The following is a 15,170-nucleotide window of genomic DNA, read 5'->3' on the forward strand; positions in this document are numbered from 1 at the left end:
CCCGGAAAAACGAATAAGGTGGGCTTCCCTGGTGGTGCAGTGGTTGAGGGTCTGCCTGCCAATGCAGGGGACACGGGTTCAAGCCCTGGTCTGGGAGGATCCCACATGCCGCGGAGCAATTGGGCCCGTGAGCCACAACTGCTGAGTCTGCGCGTCTGGAGCTTGTGCTTTGCAACAAGAGAGGCTGCAACAGTGGAGGGCCCACACACCGCGATGAAGAGTGGCCCCCGCTTGCCGCAACTAGAGAAAGCCCTCGCACAGAAACGAAGACCCAACACAGCCAAAAATAAATAAATAAATAAATAAATAAATAAATAAATAATAAAACAGTTCTTTAAAAAAAAAAAGAATAAGATGTAAGGACTTTCTCTACTATATATAAAACATACTACAAAGCCCTAGTAAGTAATATAGTGTGATATATGTACAGGGACAGATAAATTGACCAATGGAATTGAATAGAATGCCCCAAAGCAGAACTACACGTATATGGAATCCAGATTTATGACAGAGATGGCACAGCAGACCACCAGAGAAATAAATGTACCATATTATCCAGTATATGGTACACAATTTGTAATTTACATGGGGGAAAAAAAGATGGATTCCTATCTCACACCATATTCAAAAGTAAATTCTCCATGAATTAAAAGCAAAATGTAGGGACTTCCCTGGTGGTCCAAGACTCCACGCTCCCAGTGTAGGGGGCCTGGGTTTGATACCTGGTTAGGGAACTAGATCCCATATGCATGCTGCAACTAAGAGTTCACGTGCCGCAGCTAAGAAGTCCACATGCTGCAACTAAAACAAAAGATCCTGCGTGCCGCAACTAAGACCCAGCACAGACAAAATAAATAAATAAATTTTTAAAAAGTCTTTAAAAAAGAGCAAAATGTACAAGGCAACACTTTAAAATTTTTAGAAGAAAATATAGAACAATTTATCATATCAGGAGAGAGAAGGATTTCTTATACAAGGTACAAAATGTACCAACCACAAAATAAAAGATTGATATATTAGACTATATTAAAAATAAGAATGTCTTTCATCAAACTGTATCTTAAAGAAAGTGAGAAGGCAAGCCACAAAGTGGGAGAAGATATCTGTAATGCATGTAACTGACAAATGAATACATAAGAAAATTTTCCTATAGCTGTCTGCACGTTCATTTCCTGGTCTCCTTCAGAACCTTGCTCAAATGTCATGTTTTTCATAAAACCTTCCCTGTCCCTTGTTTAAAAAATTGCAAGCTCACCACCACTCCCTGCCTATTGCCCTTTCCTGCCTTATTTTTAGCTATAACATTTATCATTACCATACATACTATACATGTAACTAAATGATTTGATTGCCTTCCACCCCTCTCCTCAGTAGACTATAAACTCCTAAATGAGACAAGGAATTTTGATCTATTTCGTTCACTGCCTTATTCCCAGCATATAGAAGAGTGCCTGGCACATAGCAGGTACTCAATGAATATTTGTTGACTAAAACTCCTACCAATCAATAATAATAATACCAACAACTCAATAGAAAAAAAAATGAGCAAAAGACTTAAACAGGAATTTCAATAAGAAAAAACACAACTTGTCAATAAACATATAAAAAGATGCTCGAATTTCTTAATAATCAGGGAAATGCAAATTAAGACCAAAATGAGATAGTATTTTATACTTACCAGATTGGAAAACATTAAGAATTCTGACAATACTAGGCGCATTGGCAAGGATGAGGCACACAGGAACTCTTAATACACCTGCTGGTGGGAGTGGAAATTATTTCCCTCTTTAGAAAACACTTTGAGATTAGCTTGTAAAGGTGAGCATGTGTGTAGCCTGTATGTCAATTTATCTGTTCTTAGGTTTATACTCTGGAACATTGCCACTCAAAGTACAGTCCACAGACTTTTGCCAGTATGTGAAGGAACGATCTGATACAAGCCAGCCACCTTGAGACAAGTACAGAAATCGACAGTAAGGATTAAGAAAATTTGATAGCAACTTGACACTGCCATTCTATATTTATTTTTAATTTTTTAGACTTTTTTATCATGGTAAAATATACATAACATAAAATTTGACCATTTTAATCATTTTTAAGGGTACAGTTCAGTGGCATTAAAAGTACATTCACACTGTTGTGCAACCATCACCACCATCCATATCTAGAACTTTTTTTTTCATCTTTCCAAACTGAAAGTCCACACCCACTAAACAATAAATCTGTATTCCTCCTGCACCCCCAACTCCTGGAAACCATTTTTTCTGGCTCTATGAATTTGACTACTCTCAGTATCTCATACGAGTGGAATATCATACAGTATTTATCCTTTTGTGACTGCCCTATTTCTCTTTAGCATAACGTCCTCAAGTTTCACCCACATTGTAGCATGTGTCAGAAATGCTTTCCTTTTTAAGGCTGAATAATATTCCATTGAATCTATGTACCACCTTCTGTTTATCATTCATCCATTGATGGACACCTGGGTTACTTCTGCCCTTTGTCTATTGTGAATAATTGCCCTACTATATTTATTGAAATATAATTTACGCCTGTTGAATATAACAATTAAAACTGGGCTTTCTGTTTGTATGTCTTTGAATTTTTAATAATCTCATTTTCCAAGTAATGCGTTTTTATGGTGTTTTACAAAAATAATCTGTGACAGATTGGAAATTTTTCTAAATCTACCCACAGATAGTTCAAGGAGCACAACCCTGGAGCAAGGGTTTTCAAACTTTTCTAACACCCATGAAAAGAAAAACTCCACATCACAGCCCAGGACACATAAACATAACTGAAACAAAAGTTTCACAAAACAATACTTAACCATTTCCACAGGAAATGCACTAAGGTAGTTATTGCTCTGTTTTATATTTTTTTGCGGTACGTGGGCCTCTCACTGTTGTGGCCTCTCCCATTGCGGAGCACAGGCTCCGGACGCGCAGGCTCAGCGGCCATGGCTCACGGGCCTAGCTGCTCCATGGCATGTGGGATCTTCCCGGACCGGGGCACAAACCCGTGTCCCCTGCATCGGCAGGCGGACTCTCAACCACTGCGCCACCACGGAAGCCCCATATTTTTTTTAAAATCCTGGTTGAATCTATTAAATTGATTTCACAGGCCACTACAAATCATGAATCCCAGTAGGAAAGCCAGTGCTTTTGAGAAATTCTTGCACATGTGTGTCAGGAGCCATGTAAGAGAATATTCCCAGTAGCATTTATTCGTGTAAAAAAAAAAAAAAAAAGGAAAACAACCCAAACATCCATCAACAGGAAGCTAAATGAATAAATTGTGATATATTCACCTAATACAATATTACTGGGGCTCAATCAATGTTTATTGAATGAATTAATAAACAGCTGTGAAAATGAAGTACAGCCACATGGAGCAGTTTGGCTGAATCTTAGAAATACAATGTGGAGTGGACAAAGCAAGTCACAGTTGATTCTATACTGAACAAAACTATTTTTAAAAAGCTAAAAAAGGGCTTCCCTGGTGGCGCAGTGGTTGAGAATCTGCCTGCCAATGCAGGGGACACAGGTTCGAGCCCTGGTCTGGGAAGATCCCACATGCCGCAGAGCAACTGGGCCCGTGAGCCACAATTACTGAGCCTGCGCGTCTGGAGCCTGTGCTCCACAACAACAGAGGCCACGATAGTGAGAGGCCTGCGCACCGCGATGAAGAGTGGCCCCCGCTTGCCACAACTAGAGAAAGCCCATGCACAGAAACGAAGACCCAACACAGCCATAAATAAATAAATAAATACATTTTTTAAAAAAAAAGCAAGCAAAAGTAAACACTATATTGTTTAGGGATCCATGCATGTGATAGGACTACCCTAAAAAATCAAAGGAACAATAAACACAAAATTCAGGACAGAAGTTACTTCTGGGGAGTAGGGAGAGGGTTGGATCAGGGAGTTCACAGTAGCTTAACAGAATTGGAAATGTTATTAAGTCGGGTGGTTTACAAATGTTCATTATTATGCTTTGTACTTAGATATACATTGTATATATTCTTTTATCTATCAAACGTTTTTTAAAAGATAGAAATGAAGTTGATGAAATTGGAGGACAGAGAATTCTAGCCACATTGCGCACGCCATTGATATTTAAAAATATCAGTAAAATAGGGCCCCCTGATCTTCTTCCAAGAGTGTGAAAAAAATAGCTGATAAGCTTTTTTTCAGACTGAAAAGAAGGGTATCCAGACAAGGTGTTGAATTGGCTATCATTTCCCATTATAGAATAACTGCTCCAGTTTCCTTACATCCATCCACCAAACTCCCACCCCCTAACTGTTTCCAACAACCATGGAATGTTCTTCTGCATCCCTGACTGTTGGTTGCTCTTAGAATTCTGGGTTAGGGGTCTTGGGGAGGCAATAGAAGAAGACTACAGCCCCTCAAGGGTAGGGGCCAAGCTTTATTCATCTTCATGTTTATAATTTTCAGCCCAGTGCCCGTGCAGAATAAGTACTGGATAGTTCTTTCCTGTACAACTGAATGAAGCAGTGAATGAAAGAATAAATGACTATTGCAATTAAGCTAAGGACGCTATACCATTTCTGTCACTACTGATAACATGAGATTATTTCAGCCTGCTCTGACTCATGATCTAACCTGAGACATGGTAATGGGCGTGGCTTCCCCAAAGGTATTTATGAATTAAAGATCTGAGGGAGAAGGTAAGATGAGGTCCCAGGATAAAAGTGGGGAAGCAGTCGCCTTTAAAATAAAAATGAGAAATCTTGGGAATTTTTAAAGCCCAGTTGGGCATATTGGTAAGCTAGTGATTATCTTTTTTATCCCCACTTTAATTTTTATCGTGGTTAATCCCAGAGTGTCATGAGCAGAGTACAGTGGTTAACATAAAGGCATTGTCTGGGTTTGAATCCAGATTCCTCCACTTCCTGGGGAAGCTTGGGCAAATTACTTAACCTCCCTGTACCTCAGTTTTATCATCTGTAAATGGAGATAATAATAGCACCGACACAGAATTGTAATGACAAAAAATGATTCAGTGAGTATATAGTCATAAAGAGAACAGCGCCTAGCACACAGCAAGCACGCTATCAGTGTTGTTAAATAAAATCTTCACCTACATCGACAAATACACTCGTGTGCCCACGTGCCTCCTGTACTCTTAGGGTTAGTTGCCGTGTGGGTACTCAGACTTTTACTGTGACAAAACAATTTCTGTGGCCTTTTCCGTGGAAAGCCCTTGAGAGGTTTCATCTTTATGGCCCTTTGCTATAGGACCCTTTGCTTAATTAGCATCCTTGAAGTCCTGTTGTTGGTACCTTCTAAGATTGTCTTTAATATATACATAGATTCCTGACATGCTGCCTTCATAATGCCTGTCCCACCATTCTTTCTTTTCCCTTCTCTCTCTCTTTCTCTCTGCTTCCTCTGCCCTCTTGGACTGTTGGCAACAGCCTCGTAACAGATTTCCATTCCTCTAGTCTTTGTTTCTGCCAGTTCATCCTTGGCCCCAGGGACACATTAAATCTTCCTCCAACAACCGTTTGCACACATCATTCTCACCCACCCCCTCTGCTCAGAACCCTCCACTCCTTTGCCACCGTGTACAAATTCCTTAGCTTGACTATCAAGACCTCTAGTGCGAATTTAGCCTTGCTCTCCCACTTTATCTTTCTCTATCTGCCTTTACAAACTTTTTTTTTTAGGCAACCAAATTAGCCTATTAGTTGCTCTATACCGGTCATGCCTATACCCACCCAGGCAACACCATTTCTTCCACTCCCAAGCCTGGAATGCTCTTCTCGTGACTTCAGAGCCTGGGGAAGACACTCTAAGAGGTAAGAGAAGGGCATCAAAATGGAGATGGGGGAATATCAAAAGCAAATTTTATGTTTCTAACTTGTTCCCTGACTTGGCCGTGATCCCAGGAATGGGAGAAGGATTCTCTCCCTCTTCCTCCTTCAAAAAAGGCACAGAGCATGGAGGTTAAGGGCATGGGCTCTGGCTCTGTTGTTTCCTGGCTGTGCCTCAGTTTTGCTCATCTGTAAAAGGAAGCTAGAAACAGCACCCTCTGGAGTGGATGTGGTGATGAGCCACACAGGTCCCCCTTCAAGGCTGAGATCCGTATTCTCCCAGCTGTGAGAGTGTTGGCTGCCGACTGCTCACACTGAGTCCCTTCCAGGAATTGCCCTTAATCAAAGGGAGCTGCACCACCCAAGATGATGCCCTCTCTCTGGGGCAGCCTGCAACCAGTGAGGGGTCAACAGTGGGTACAGAAGCCTGGCCTCTTTGCCTTAACTGGACAACTCTAAAGGGCCATTCCAGCTTCTAATCTCCCCATACAGTTCACTGAGGCCTCTGTTGTGACTGCACCAGAGCCCAGCTTCTCTCTCTGCCCAATCCAGCTTCCTTTCCTTCCCCTCACAGGTGTTGTTCCCAAAACTACTCCTCAATAGACTACACGCATGCAAATATCTGCTTCAGAGTCTGTTTCCCAGGAAACCTGACCTACAATGGTTGGTCTAAGAAAACAGTCCCAAAAATGAGACTTTGGAAGAGGATCACTTGCTGCCTGACTGGCTCTGAGGACCTCATGACTAATGGTAGGTCAACAGTGAGAGCACCGGGCATGTGGTTAGGGTGCAACTGCTAAAATTTTCACTGGTGATGACCTGGGATGGGACACAGTTGGACATTAATGCACTGGCGGTGCAGCTTATCAAGTGTTTGAGAGCTTCTGGTAAGAACTATTTGTAAAGACTGTAGAATGAGATGGCTGTTGCTGGGGGTTAGGGGAGGGGCAGTGGATTGATTCACTGAAGAAAGACAACGAAAGGCCCAGAATGATTAATCACCAATATAAGGCAAAGTGTAAAAGCTTGAGGGTAGCCTATATAAGGTAGCATATAAAGAGACTCTTAGCTCCTGTACCAGAGGGCAGAGGATCAGGCCCAGAGCTTAATTATAAGAAGATTGAATTCTCAACACTAGCAGAGCTGATTGGAAAGATCTGGGGATCTGATTGGAAAGAATGGGACCCTGAGACTCCCATGAAGCTGAAAACCAAGATAATGGTCAGGGTGGCAGTCATCTTGAGGTTCAGCTAAGACTGGAGCACCTGCTTCCAAGATCACTCTCATGGCTTTGGCAGGCCCTAGAAGATCCTTTTCTAAGCTCATTCCTGCAATTGCAGGTAGGCCTTGGGACCTTGCCATGTATCCTGAATGTCCTTACAACACAGCAGCTGGTGATCAGAGACAGAGACAGAGAGAGAACCAGAGGGTCTCCCGAGACAGAACCTACAGCCTCTTTGGATGCTAATCTTGGAAGGGCCATCCCATCATATCTGCCATTTTCTATGCGTTAGAAGCAAGCCACAGGGTCTGCTCCATATACCAGTAGAGGAGAGTACACAAGGGAGTGAGTGCTGGGGGCGGGGATCATTTGGGGACCATCTTTGAGTCTGCTTCCCACAACCTAGCAGGCCTTTTCAGGTGCTAGAGACAACATGTTCTACACTTGAGGACATTGCTCTGACCCATTTACTTAGTGACAAGGAAGACTGTCAGCTTTCAGTGGGGCCCAGAGCACGAAAGGGCTCTGCAGCAGGTGCAGGCTGTGGTGCAATTGCCTCCATGGTATTCAAGGCATCTATGGCGGGACGAGACACTGTGTGGAGTTTGTGGCAAAAGCCCCAAGAAGGATCCCAACTTAGCCCCCTGGGGCTCCGGAAGAAGCCCACGCCATCTGTCACAATGGTTTTTGCCCATTCAAAAACCAGCAACCACTGTTCTGTTGAGCCCTGGGAGACGCAGAGCATCTGATTAAGGGACATTAAGTGATCTTGCATCCAGAGCTGCCCATCACAAGATGGGTTCTGTCAGATCCACTTAGTCATACAGTCACATGGGCTCAGAGCTCTCCGTCATCAGATGCAAGTGGTATATCCAGACACTATGTCCACAGCAGAGGAGGTGTGTGGTGGGTATCAGAACCAGTGCAGAAGCAGCAAGTGGGGAGAGGGCACCTGGGAGAAAAGTCTCTGTTCTCTGTATGTTGAGGGTGGCAGCAATGAATCTCCCTTTCATCTACCAGCACCACTCCCCATTCCATCATAATTGTCTAATAACTTTGACATTCATCTAAAATATGAGAATTGGGGTCTGAGAGTGACACTGAAGCCCAGCTTTCACAAAACTTGCTTAGCAAAGCAAAAGGTGTTTCCAAGTTGCATCTCATTCTTCCTGCTTGGACAACCCCTGCAGCTGTGTAAAGACACCCTGAGTCTCCTTGTTCTCTCCTTCTCCAGTCCTTGAGGGGTATCCCAAAGCCCCATTCCACCCACGTCCTCCTCAACCTGACCCTTCATTTTCTTAAGAGCCTTACCAGGTCCCACATCTATCCAGGTTGTGAGGTCCCAAGAAAGAAGGCAGCAGGCTGGCACACACTGACCCACTGACCCAGAAGAGCACCACAGTCCACTCACTCACCCCAGCTCATCTTGACAGAAAAGGGCTCCAGTCTTGCTGAAGGAGGCTAGCTTTCCCATGATTCTTCCCTACTCCAGGCAGGAGTCTTTGGTTGCAAGCAACAGAAACAAACTTTGGCTAACTTAAGCAAGGGGATGTATTGGGAGGGTGGGGCCAGTTCACAGAATCAAGAGACAGCTGAGAATGAGGCTGAAAGAGTTGGGAACAATGACAGCCACGACATCCTGGAATAGGAGCTAATCAACCATCTTGTTGGGGCTGCTTCTTGCACAATGTTACGCTGTCCTTCTGTTATTTTGGTTAAGATCCCAAGTCCTTGAATCTGATTGGCTTGGCTTGAGTAAAATGCCCTCTCCTTTGCCACCTTGATTGACAACGCAACTGAGACTGGAGCAGAAGCAACTGCCCAAAACAGAAATTGGGGCTCTTATCAAAAGAAGGGCGCAGGGCTTCCCTGGTGGCGCAGTGGTTGAGAGTCCGCGTGCCAATGCGGGGGACACGGGTTCGTGCCCCGGTCTGGGAAGATCCCACATGCTGTGGAGCGGCTAGGCCTGTGAGCCATGGCCGCTGAGCCTGCGCGTCCGGAGCCTGTGCTCCGCAGCGGGACAGGCCACAACAGTGAGAGGCCCGCGTACCGCAAAAAAAAGGAAAAGAAGGGAGCAGAATGTTGGGCAACCAAAAACTATGTGCATTCAAAACACCCCCAGTCTCTCCCCACTTGCACAATTTACTTGTCTACCAAGATTCCGAGTGCTGTGTATGAAAAGTTGGCAGAACCGTAAACTAAACCTCATGATAGGCAGGATTGAAATCAGTGGAAGGAAGCTCAGTTTCAGGAGAATTTGGGCTTTTTGGATCAGAAGACCATATTCTAGTCCCAGCACTGCTACTAATTGTGACCTCTGTTTCTTCATCTAAGCAATGGGGTAGGCAGTGATCTATCCAGCAGGTCATTATAAGCATCAAAATAGTGCGGCTCCCCTGGTGGCACGGCACAATGGTTAAGAATCCGCCTGCCAATCCAGGAGACATGGGTTTGAGCCCTGGTCCGGGAAGGTCCCACATGCCACAGAGCAACTAAGCCTGTGCGCCACAGCTACTGAATCCCGCATGCCCTAGAGCCCATGCTCTGCAACAAGAGAAGCCAACACAATAAGATGCACATGCACCACAACAAAGAGTAGCCCCGACTCGCTGCAACTAGAGAAAGCCGGCACGCAGCAACGAAGACCCAACGCAGCCAAAAATAAATAAATAAATAAATTTATTTTAAAAAAATGATAGCGTGCTTGAAGGCACTTCGAAGGCTGTTAAACATGCAAACTTGAGGGACTGTTATTGGTCGTTTGGGTTTTTCTAATTTACTTTGCAGATCACGTCATACTGACTACTTAACCTGAGATTGCATTTGGCCAGAAGCAGTGCAGTTCTGACCTTAGCTGGCAGACAGGCTGCAGTGAAGCGAGAGGAAGGAGAGAGCTCTGCAGGTAATGCAGTGGGCAGTCTTATTTCAGCCTATTTTGCAATGCAATGATCTTGAGGAAATATCAGGATGCAGTTCATAGAGAGTTCTTACTAACTCAGAAAAATCAACTCCAGTGAGAGTCAAGAAATAGAAAACTGCTAGAGTGTAGGAAATAGCCATTTGCAAGAACACATCAGATATTCAATATTCAACACAGTGGCAATGTAGCATATGCGTTCAGAACACGAAATTTGAGTCATGAAGACCTGAGTTTGAACTCTAGTCCCATCCCTTGCCTCATCTATGTGAGTACAGTAATAATTCATTAAACAAATATTTATTGAGGACTTATTATATGCCAGGCATTATTTTAGGCACTGATGATATAATGGTGAACGATATAGATGACAAACCCCTGCTGCCCTCGTGGCCTTTACTTTCCAGTGGGAGAAGAAAGTAAATAAAGAACCAAAAAAGGTAAAATATATGGTATATCAGGTAGTAATAAATGCTATGGAAAAAATAAAGCAGAGAAGGAAGCCATTGGGGTGACTGGGGAAGAGTTACTATAATCTATAGCGTGATTAGGTGACAACCCAGTGGTGACACTTGATGTGATGGTGACATCTGAACCAAGAGTTGAGAGAAGCAAAGGACTGTGCTAGGCAGGTGTCTGGGGGAAGATTATTCCAAGCAGAGGGAACACCAAGTGCAAAGGTCTGGTGGTGAGAGCACACATGGAAAGTTCAAGGAACAACAGGCAGCCAGGATGGCTGGAGGAGACCTTATAGCTGCAGAGAAGATGGAGATTAGGGCAGAGTGTTGAAGACAGGGCAGATGCCTAGGACTGGTAGGTACAGTACTTTGGCTTTTACTCTGAAGGAGATGGGGAGCCACTGAAGGGTTTTGAACAGGAAAGTAACATATTCTAATGTACATTTTAAAGTCTCATTTGAGCTGCTATGTTTAAGTGAGGGCAGAAGAGGGAAACCAGTTAGGAGGCTATAGCAAAAATCCAGGTGAGACTTCTAGTTTCTGGTCCAGCTGTAAGGAGCTTGGGAGTTATCGCTTTGTCCTAACGACAAGTAAAAGGCTGAAAAACTGAAAAAACAGTTTAGATTCATCAGAGAAGTGAGGTCTCAAGGCAAACTGCTGCCCCCACAAATGTGGACAGCCCGCCAGGCCAATACATAGAATCACCACTTAGAGCAGAGTCCACGAGCAGAAACATCTGTGGGAAGCAGTGCCCAGGCAGGAAAACCTGGACTGTAATTGACAAACTTCCTGAGGCTCAGTGTGCACAAGTCTGAGCGTTAAAAACTCCAGAAGGGCTTCCCTGGTGGCGCAGTGGTTAAGAATCTGCCTGCCAATGCAGGGGACACGGGTTTGAACCCTGGTCCGGGAAGATCCCACATGCCACCGAGCAAATAAGCCCGTGCACCACAACTACTGAAGCCGGCGCACCTAGAGCCTGTGCTCCGCAACAAGAGAAGCCACTGCGATGAGAGGTCTGTGCACCACAACGAAGAGGAACCTCCGCTTGCCGCAACTGGAGAAAGCCCACGCGCAGCAATGAAGCCCCAATGCAGCCAAAAATAAAAATAAATAAAATAAATTTATAAAAAAAGAAAAAAAAAAAAAACAAACTCCAGAAGACCCAGTCATGGAGAGGTGCCCGCACTTTGGTGAGTTTTACCTCCAGGGACTCAACCGTGTTCTCATGGTGAATATTGGAGAAAAACCCCTCCAGCTTCTGGCTTGGGTAAAAGAAAAGGAACCATTCTGAAATACACCAGAGCATTCCGTTCTTCTTAACAAGGCTTGCCCTCAAGAGAAACTATTTTACAAGAGTCTAAACTATTGGGCAGTTTCCAGAGCATAATCCTCATGGAGAAAGGGAGATACCCAGCTCCAGCCCTCTCTCCTCATCCTCTCCCATCTAAGCTGGGGGTGGGGTGTGGGGGGAGAGGCTGAGAAGCACTTGTGAAATTCACAGTCCAGGGGTACAGACTCACTGTAAGACTGCAACCTCATCAAAGGACTACAGAATGCTTTCTTCCCCCAATACCTTACCCTACATTACTAAAGGCCTATTTACTGCAGTTCCTTTTACCCAGTATAGCATGTCCTCCTAATAAGAAAAAATTATAAGGTATATCAAAAGGCAAAACAACACTTGTCTTAAAGAGTCAGAACACACATCAAAACCAGACTCAGAGATGGCAGAGATGATGGAATTATCACACTGGGAATTCAAGACAACTATGATTAATATGCTATGGATTCTAATGGATGAAGTAGACAGTATGCAAGAACAGATGGGTAATGTAAACAGAGAGATGGGAGTTATAAGAATGAATCAAGGGACTTCCCCGGTGGTGCAGTGGTTTAGAATCTGCCTGCCAGTGCAGGGGACATGGATTCGATCCCTGGTCCAGGAAGATCTCACGTGCCACGGAGCAACTAAGCCCATGTGCCACAGCTACTGAGCCCACATACCACAACTACTGAAGCCCACAAGCCTAGAGCCCATGCTCCCCAACAAGAGGAGCCACCTCAATGAGAAGCCCACGCACAGCAAAGAGTAGCCCCATCTCACCACAACTAGAGAAAGCCCACGCACAGCAATAAACACCCAATGCAGCCAAAAATAAATAAATAAATAAAAAGAATGACTCAAAAAGAAATGCCAGAGATCAAAAACACAGTAACAGAAATGAAGAATGCCATTGATGGGCTCATTAATAGACTGCACATGGCTGAGGAAAGAGTCACTGAGCCTGTGGCTATCTCAATAGAAACTTCCAAAATTGAAAAGTAAAGAGATAAAAGACTGAGAAAAAAAAAAAAAACAGAACAGAATACCCAAGAATACCAAGAACTGTGGGACAACTACAAACGGTATAACATACACTTAATGGGAATACCAGAAGGAGAAAAAAAGAGAGAAGAAACAGAAAAAATATCTGAAGCAAAAATGACCGAGAAATTCCCCGAATTAATGTCAGACACCAAACCACAGATCCAAGAAGTTCAGAGGACACCAAGCAGGATAAATGTGCCCCACCTCCAAAAAAAAACTATGCCTAGACATATATTCAAAATGCAGAAAATCAAAGATAAAGGAAAAAATCTTAAAAGAAGCCAGAAGAAAAAATTACCTTATCATAGAGGAGCAAAGATAAGAAATACATCTGACTTCTCTTAAGAAACCATACAAGTAAGTAGAGAGCAGGGTGAAATATTTAAAGGGCTGGGAGAAAAAAACCACCAACACCGAATTCTGTCCCCTGTGAAATTAGCCTTCAAAAGTAAAGAAGAAATAAAGACTTTCTCAGACAAACAAAAAATGAGGGAGTTTGTTGCTAGCAGACTTGCCTTGAAAGAAATGCTAAAAGTTCTTTAGAGAGAAGGAAAATTATATAGGTCAAAACTTTCATTTACATAAAGAAAGGAAGAGCAATGGAGAAGGAAGAAGTGAAGGTATAATAAAAACTTTTACTTTTATTATTCTTAATTGAGCTAACAGAGAACTGTTCAAAATAATAATAGTAACCATGTATTCAATATGTGTGTGTGTCTGTGTGTGTGTGCACATGCTTACTTATAAGTGAAAGGAATGACAGCAATGATACAAGGGACAGGAAGGAGGAAATAGGATTATTTTGTTATTATAAGGTACTTGCACTACCAATGAAGTAGTATAGTGTTATTTGAAAGTGGAATTGGATGAGCTGTAAATATATATTGCAAACTCTGGTGTAATGACTAAAAAGAATAAAAAAGGAATCATAACTGATATGTTAAGAAAGGAGAGAAAGTGGAATCACATAAAATGCTCAGTTAAAACCACAAAAGGAAGAAAAGGAGTAGAAGACAAAAACGGGAATAAAGAACAAGGGCAATGCATAGCAAACGGTAACAAATATGGTAGCTATTAATCCGACTATACCAATAATCACTTTAGAATTTAAACATCAGTGGTCTAAATAAACCAATTAAAGAACAGAGATTGTCAGAGTGGATCAAAAAAACAAGAGCCAACTCCAGGTTGTCTACAAGAAACCTACTTTAAATAGAAAGACAAACATAGAGTAAAGTAAATGGATGGAGCAAGATATACCATGTTAACACTAATCAAAAGAAAGCAGGAGTAGCTGTATTAATTCAGACAGAAAAGACTTCAGAGCAAGGAAAGTTATCAGAGATAAAGAGGAGTATTACATAATGATAAAGAGGTCAATTCTCCAGGAAGACATATCAATCCTTAATGTATAGGCTCCTAACAACAGAGTGTCAAAACATAAAAGCAGAAAGTGACAGAACTGCAAGGAGAAAAAGATGAACCCACTATTGCAGTTGGAGACTCCAACACCCCTCTATCAGAAAGAAACAGATCCAGCAGGTAGAGAATCAGTAAGGACATAGTTGAATTCAATAGGACCACCAATCAACCAGATATAATTTATGTCTACAGACTGCTTCACCCAACAACAGCAGAATGCATATTCTTCTCAAGTCCACATGGAACATTCACCAAGATGGACCACATTCTGGGCCATAAAACACACATTAAATTTAAAAGAATAGAAATCATGCAATGTCTGCTCTTAGACCACAACAGAATTAAACTAGAAATCAATAACAGAAAGATAACTGGACAAGCCCCAAATACTTGGAGATTAAACAACACACTTCTAAATAACACAAAGTCAAAGGAGAAATTTCAAGAAAAAATTTTAAATATTTTACTAAATGAAAATGAAAACACAACTTATTAGAATGTGTGGGATACAGCAAAAGCAGTCATTAGAAGGAAACTGATAGCATTGAATGTGTATATTACAAAAAGAAAAATCTAAAAGTCAGTCATCTGAACATTCACCTTAGGAAACTAGAAAGAGAAGAGAAATTAAATCCAAAGTAAGCAGAAGAAAAAAAAAACTATAAAAATTAGAGCAGAAATTAATGCAATTGAAATAGGTAATCAATAGAAAAAAAACCCAACAAAACCAAAAGTTGGTTCTTTGAAAAGATACATAAAATTGATAAGCCTTTACTGGGCTAAGTAAAAAAGAAAGAGGACATAAATTACTAATGTCAGAAATGAAAGAGGGCTTCCCTGGTGGCACAGTGGTTAAGAATCTGCCTGCCAAGGCAGGGGACACAGGTTCGATCCCTGGTCCAGGAAGATCCCACATGCTACAGAGCAACTAAGCCCATGCTC

The 15,170-nt window shown here is 42.6% G+C and overlaps 1 long non-coding RNA gene across 1 annotated transcript in view; it reads right to left on the minus strand.

Moving 5' to 3' along the window:
* The window catches only part of LOC141279386 (uncharacterized), a 126,009-nt gene that overhangs the window by 26,777 nt on the left and 84,062 nt on the right, over positions 1–15,170 (minus strand). The window lies entirely within an intron of this gene.

Source organism: Tursiops truncatus, chromosome 8, assembly GCF_011762595.2.
Source record: "Tursiops truncatus isolate mTurTru1 chromosome 8, mTurTru1.mat.Y, whole genome shotgun sequence".
In the NCBI taxonomy this organism is placed as follows: domain Eukaryota; kingdom Metazoa; phylum Chordata; class Mammalia; order Artiodactyla; family Delphinidae; genus Tursiops; species Tursiops truncatus.